The following is a 6,661-nucleotide window of genomic DNA, read 5'->3' on the forward strand; positions in this document are numbered from 1 at the left end:
GGCCTCTTGGGCCTCGCCTGCAAATATCTCACTGCCTGCCGTCGTCGCTCCCACGGACCCCTATTTTTCTGGCTTTCCCTTTTCGGCGACGCACGCAGTGCCTCGCCGTCTCGTACGCTTCCGTTGCCACATGCGCGGTTGTGCGTGCTCCGCGTGGAATCTTTTAGTTCATGCAGGAAAAGAATATACGCTCCTGACCTCCTAGGTACACGTAGGCATGCGTGTGGTGTGACGTTTGTTATCAAGCAATGGGGCGTTACGTACGTCATGTTCATGTACGGGAGAAACTCAAGGTAAGCAACTAAGCATGCATGCACATACGGCCACATTACCTAGGGGGATGCTACAAAGCAAATTACGGCCTTCTACAATACACTGGGCGCTGATGGGTTCTTCACTCAAAGACGTCTCTCTCCTTGCCCGCTTTCCCTCGCTAACTAAGGCCCTGTTTGGATACTCTGTGTTAAAGTTTAACACCCTCAAATGGAGTGTTAAACTTTAGCATCTTGAGGTGTTTGGATAGTTTGTTAAATTTTAACACGTTACATGAGAAATGACAATATTGCCCTTCCTTACTCTTGCACACTACCCTTTCTCGTGCTGCTGCGCTATCTCTGCTCTCGTAAAATCGATGAGAGGTGGGAGTTGCATGCTCTCCTAACATTACCCCTTAGGTGCCTAGTGTTCATGTTGTTGTTCCTCATCTCCTCGCTCATCTCGACCGTGGGGCTCCCCGTTGAGCCGCCCGTGGAGGTGCTGCAGCTCGGCGACTTCGGCGATGGCGGCCGCCTCAGCATCGATGCCTCCGACATCCAGGAGGCGTCGCAAAACTTCGGCGGCGTCGCCCGTGCCGAGCCCGTGGCGGTGTTCCAGCCACGTGGCGCCGGCGACGTGGTCGTCCTGGTTCGTGCCGCGTACGGGTTGGTGCGGGGGTTCCCCATCTAGGTGCGCGGCCACGGCCACTCCATCAGCGGGTAGGCGCAGGTGTCCAGCGGGGTGGTGGACATGCTCAACTGGACGCTCTCCCACGGCGGAGGAGATCTTGCGCGGGGCCTGACGGCGGAGGAGAGGACCGGGGATGGAGGGGCCGCACTTAGGGGCCGACGGTGGTGGAGGAGAAGCCGCTCGCCGGCTCTCCCACGCGGCCGCTCGCCGGCGCTACTCAGAGCCGCCCTCCATGCCCGCGCCTACTCCCGCCGAAGCCGCCTCCCGCACCCACCGCCGAGGAGGGGGGATCCATGGCGGCGCGGCGGAGGAGGGGGAGGGCGGCGCGGTGGATCCGGCCAGGAGGAGGATCCGACCAGACGGAGAGGATGAGCAGGAGGAGGAGGCCGGTGTTGGTGGTAGGGAGGAGAGAGAGGAGAGGAGAGAGAGGGGGTAACCTGGGAAAAAGTGGACTAGGTGACCACTTTTTAACACCTTTAGCAAGTTTTAACACCCCCTCCATGTGTTTATGAAAAATGAGGTGTTAAACTTTAACACATCACTTTTAACACAAGTGTTTGAATAGGAAAGTGTTAAAAAGTGTTAAAAAGGGGTGTTAAATTCCCAAACAGGGTCTAACTGCGTCCAGCCCAGACGGCCTTCTACAATGAAGTATTTAAGGCTTCATGTGGCAGCACAGGGCTAATTAATCCGGGAAGAAATGATCCCACGGGGATATTATTGGATTTTGGAATCCTCTCCACCGCAGGGCAGTGCTTCCCCCTCTCCCCCGGCGCTGTTTGGGGTCCTGACACGAGGGGGCAGTCTAGCAGGAGGGTTTTTGCCCTGCGCAGCTGCATGTGTGCCTCCGGCTGCCTGTGTCTTCCTCAATGCTTCTTTTTTTTTAAAAAAAAAGTGCTAACCCAGAATACATGGCATGCAGTAGTAGTCCTAAGGTACTAAGGTAACAGCATCTCCTTTCTCTTGTAGTAACATGTTTCAGCTCATTGTGATGCATGACATACAAATATACAATCAACAAGCAAAATCTTCATTTAGACCAACACATATGGTAGAACGTATCATATCCTAGAAAATAAGACAAAGTTAATCTATGACAGTACTTTGCACTCCCAAGCTACAAGTTAACATGTCAGCTCCCAAATCCAGACTCTTGCTCACAAGTACTCTGCAAAGCTCCCAAATTAAGAGTCCTGCTCACCTGGAGCTACAAGTTCGCATACCACCTCCCAAATTAGAACTCCTGCTCAATCTGCAATGGAAGCATCATTATGCTTAGGATACAATTTTTATTTGGTAATACAAAGAACCACAAGCAGCAAATTGCAGTGAAATACAATATATCCAACATATCTATTAATTCTGAAAGGCAGACCAGATACATATAATACAACACCGGAGAATGGAGATAAAGATTCAGCCCAATCATAGTTTCTCAAGTGGTGCAAATTAATGCAACATTGGTGGTCAATGAAAAAGATTGGATAATAATCATATATCTTCACATCCTACTGAAATGATAATTGAAATAAAAATGCTTCAAACATACCTTATATCAGCACTGGAGGCAGATACAAGGGGCTTCTTAGTTTTCATTTGTAGCAGCACTGGAGGAAGAAAGCTGCAGCACAAAAACATGTAACATCAGTGATACCAGGGGGCATAACTTTCTATTTTATATATGCAAATAGAGGATTCAACTGACAAACATAGATAACACATTGTAGAACTAAGATCAATTATGACAATTGAGCAAGGTTACAAAACTGAGAAAGGGAACGTACTCGAGCAATTTTGTTCTTCAACCAAATTATCTGGACTCTTGGATTTTTGGTGCTCACTAATATTTTTCTGTTCGTTTCACTTTAGAAAAGCTCGATTGTATCGGCTTTCTATTCATCCGATAGCTCTTCCATGGCATCCACCATGTCAATGCATTTCTCCATTGAGTACTCTTCTTCACGTCTCTTCTTCTCTTCTAACTTTTCTAGAGTTTTTTTTTTCCATCTGTTCTTTTCTAAAGTCAATGAAGTCTCCAAGTTTTGTTGCAATCTGACTTTGCTTGCATTTCTTCCCACCGGTAACATCTTACGATTGGTTGGAGCAGACTAAATTTCAGTGCTTTCTGTACCATCAAGACCAGAGCTGAATAGATTTCTACCAAGAGAAGGCACGTGCTCTGAGTTATGATTGGGTGCTCTGTTATGTGTGCTTTGCTCTGAGGTGGTCCTTTGTGGTGTACATTCCACTCTTGTCTTAGTTCTTTAGGGTACAGGTTCAACTCGCATATCAGTTCTTTGTAGTAGAGGCTTAATTGATGTAAAATTCAAATCCCCTAATGGCCACACTTCCTATTAAACTAACATAAGTTGTTGCCATTAAAGTAAATGGGAAGAACTAGATTTTTCAAATAGAAGTTGTGGCCATTAATGTAAACAGGAGCAAGATGAAAGCATTACCTTCATACAATAATTCCAAGCTGTTATATAAAGGAAATGACTTCTTGCGGAACTTGGTAACTTTGTGGTTATCCTATTGAAGTACAGCAAAAACATATGATTAGAAGTTTAGAACCAAAATGTGCCTCTCAATATTCTAGTCTGTTTAAGAGAGTAAAAATACCTAACCTTAATCAACTTCTCCCAACCTTTTGGTTATACAATGATCATACCCAAAGTGCCATTGTAGCCAACATCACTTTTTCTCACTTCTTTTATTATCTTATAGTTTCCTTTTAGCTCTTTCTCCTTTTCTTGCACTTGCTATGGAGCAATGAATGAGGATATATTTGTGTATCCACCATCTACAAGATAGAACTTCCCCATAGGCACATGAAAACCCTTCGCACGTGTAGACCGTAGGACCCCTGCATCAGATGCAGATCCTTCCCAACCACATGAGATGAAAGTGAAATTTAAATCAAAGTCACATGCGCACATCACGTTCCATGACAAGGTTCCTTTCCTATTTCTATATGGAGCGGCTCTTTCTTGTGGAATGGTGATAGGGACATGAGTGCCATCAATGGCTCCAATTGAGTTCTGGAAGAAAGGCATAAATCGAGGATTCGATGCAATCTTCACATATGTAAGGCTCATATTTGGGAGCTTCAAGAATCTATGAGTTAGTGCTGGAATTATATCGAAGAACTCTGTTATTTTTCTATAAATTGTCTCACCACTGTGTTGGAATTTCTTTTTTAGCCTATCGGTGCATGTATTATGAGAGAGCATGAACATAAACATTCCCAGCTGCTCCTCAACTCCAACACCACGGGTGTCACGTAACAAGTTCTCCACTTTAAGATAATTTGCTCTAACTCTAAATATCTCAGGCTCCATCCTGAACTTCACTTTGCACCAATTCTCGTGGCCTTCCAAGATTTGTCTAACCTTTCCAGCACCAGGCAGAGTTGAGGTGTGCTCCAACCTTTTCTCCTCATATAGACACTGCTAAAGCGCAGGGACCATAACTAGGAATAGCTCATCATCCTGTTCTTCCTCCTCTAGCATGAATCTCCTAACTTCATCCTCCCAAGATTCCATTATCTAATATATATATATATATATATATATATATATATATATATATGTAGTTGACCAAGTAAACTATGTCACTGAAATGCATATTGTGTAGAAAAAAAATGAAAAGTCAGAATAGAACAATGGCTGGAAGAATAGAGTATTGTAGTACAATAGAGTCACATGCACAACTGAAGTATAATTTACATATATCATACCAGTAGAAAAGAAGTAATTAGAATAGGACAATGACTTGAAGAATAGCTCACACCGACACTATAAATGGTGCTGAATGAAATCCAGAAGTCAAGCATTTAGCAACAAATGAACACTGCAATGCCAAGAATGTTCTAGAAATCAGGGTACTAGTATCATTCATATACAAGTACTATGCAGAGCTTTTTTTTTCTAGCTTACTTTCTGCACTATAATCAAAGGTTCATGCACTATAATCAAAGGTTTATCAGTTATCACCGAGCAACTCATAGACTACAAGAGAACAGATTGCAGCATTATTTCGGTTACAATGCAAACAAAAGATTGGAACAAAGCATGCATGCATTATTCATCGCCGTACAAATGAGCCTATAAAGTACAAATTGATCTAAACTTGCACCAACAATTAATACTTCATGTTATTTGACTGGCTGGCTGACTCAAATGCATATTGTAACAATTGATCTTGAACACCCAGAGTGTCCATAGAACTATCCAGAACAAGAAAAGTACATTCGATGTCGATACAACCGGTCTATCTGACAATTGGAATTTCAAACATTCACCACAATTCTATCACATCATGCTATAACAGTCCATAAAGTTCCAAAAAGGTTTCATGGAAAATTTTAGTACAGAACATGATTGCATCCAACAACCATGAGGCATTGAATGAACTATGACAATGAAGATATACGGAATTAAGAAAAAGGATGCAATATTGTACATACTACAAAGAAGGTAAGTAACAACATACAATTCCTTTCACTCCAAAGATTTGAGTAGACAGAATAAATCAACTGCTTTCCTTATCCGTGAAAATTCAATACAGAATGCATGTAACTCAATGAAAAGATCTTGAACTGCACTCAAAGAAACATGCACAAAATTATCTCTCGCCCACTTGAAACAAGAAGGGGAAAAACTAAGCTGGTATCAATCAAAGCATGCACAAAATTATATCTCTCATCTCTGAATCCCAGCATCAAAGCATAGAACTGAGCAGGAACCAATTCGAATCAAAGATGGTAAATGAATGTATACTAGCAGTATCAATCAAAACAAGAGTCAACCATGGGATGATAATATGTGCATGGCTAGTACAGAGTACAGACACTGGATCTAAATCTAGAGCAGCCGGTGATGCATAGAGAAATCGGCATCAAGAATCCATAATAGCCGCAGCTATACCATAGTAACAAGAATCAGCCAATAGCAATGAATGAATCAGCAAGCAACCGCAAGGCATGATGAGTACAAACCCTAGGCAATCTGATAGAGGAAGAAGGAGGGAGAACTCACATCGAGGCACCGTGGTAGAGACGGAGGAGCCGGCGGAGATAGAGGGAGATAGAGGTCTGAGCGAAGAGGCATCGTTGTAGTCGACGAGGAGAGGGAATGGTGGCGCTTTGATGGGGAGGAGTAGCGACGGCGGTGCTCGTCGCCTGGATGGGGGAGGCGTAGGGATGACGGCGAGGCGCAGGGATGACGGTGCCGCCTGGATGGGGGAGGTGCAGGGGCGACACTGCGACGGTGCTCGCGAGCGGCAGGAGGAGATACATTCGGTGTCTCGAGGCGGGGAGGTCTTACCTAGTGGAAAAGGCAAGGATAGGGTAGAGCTCCTCCACGGGATGGGCTCCAAAAGCTAGGAATTTTGGCTCAGGACCGAATTACAGCGCGGGGGTCCAGCGTAGGGGAAAGTCGAGGATTCACCTGGGAACTGGGGCTCCCAAACTAGCCCTAAGGAGTTTTGTGGTCTGCATCGTCCAGCCAGTTAGGCCGCCGCAATGCATGCACGGGGCCACAAGGCAACAGCGCACCACGGGCCCAGACTGCTGGCTTCAGCGCGTTTGGGCCGTCTGGGGAGCTCCTGTATAACTTCCGTGCATTAGGAAGGTCTGCAAACACACAGCCCACTACGGTCCAATCTGCAGCAAGTAGTGCACAGGAAGCAAGGCCCAAGCAGCACAACAGCAGCA

At 45.0% G+C, this 6,661-nt stretch overlaps 1 pseudogene; it reads right to left on the reverse strand.

Moving 5' to 3' along the window:
• Positions 1-3,707: 3,707 nt before the first annotated feature.
• On the reverse strand, positions 3,708-4,490 carry LOC117847782 (uncharacterized; annotated as a pseudogene).
• Between the last annotated feature and the right edge of the window lie 2,171 nt (positions 4,491-6,661).

The sequence above is a fragment of the Setaria viridis genome, chromosome 1 (genome assembly GCF_005286985.2).
Source record: "Setaria viridis chromosome 1, Setaria_viridis_v4.0, whole genome shotgun sequence".
Lineage (NCBI taxonomy): Eukaryota > Viridiplantae > Streptophyta > Magnoliopsida > Poales > Poaceae > Setaria > Setaria viridis.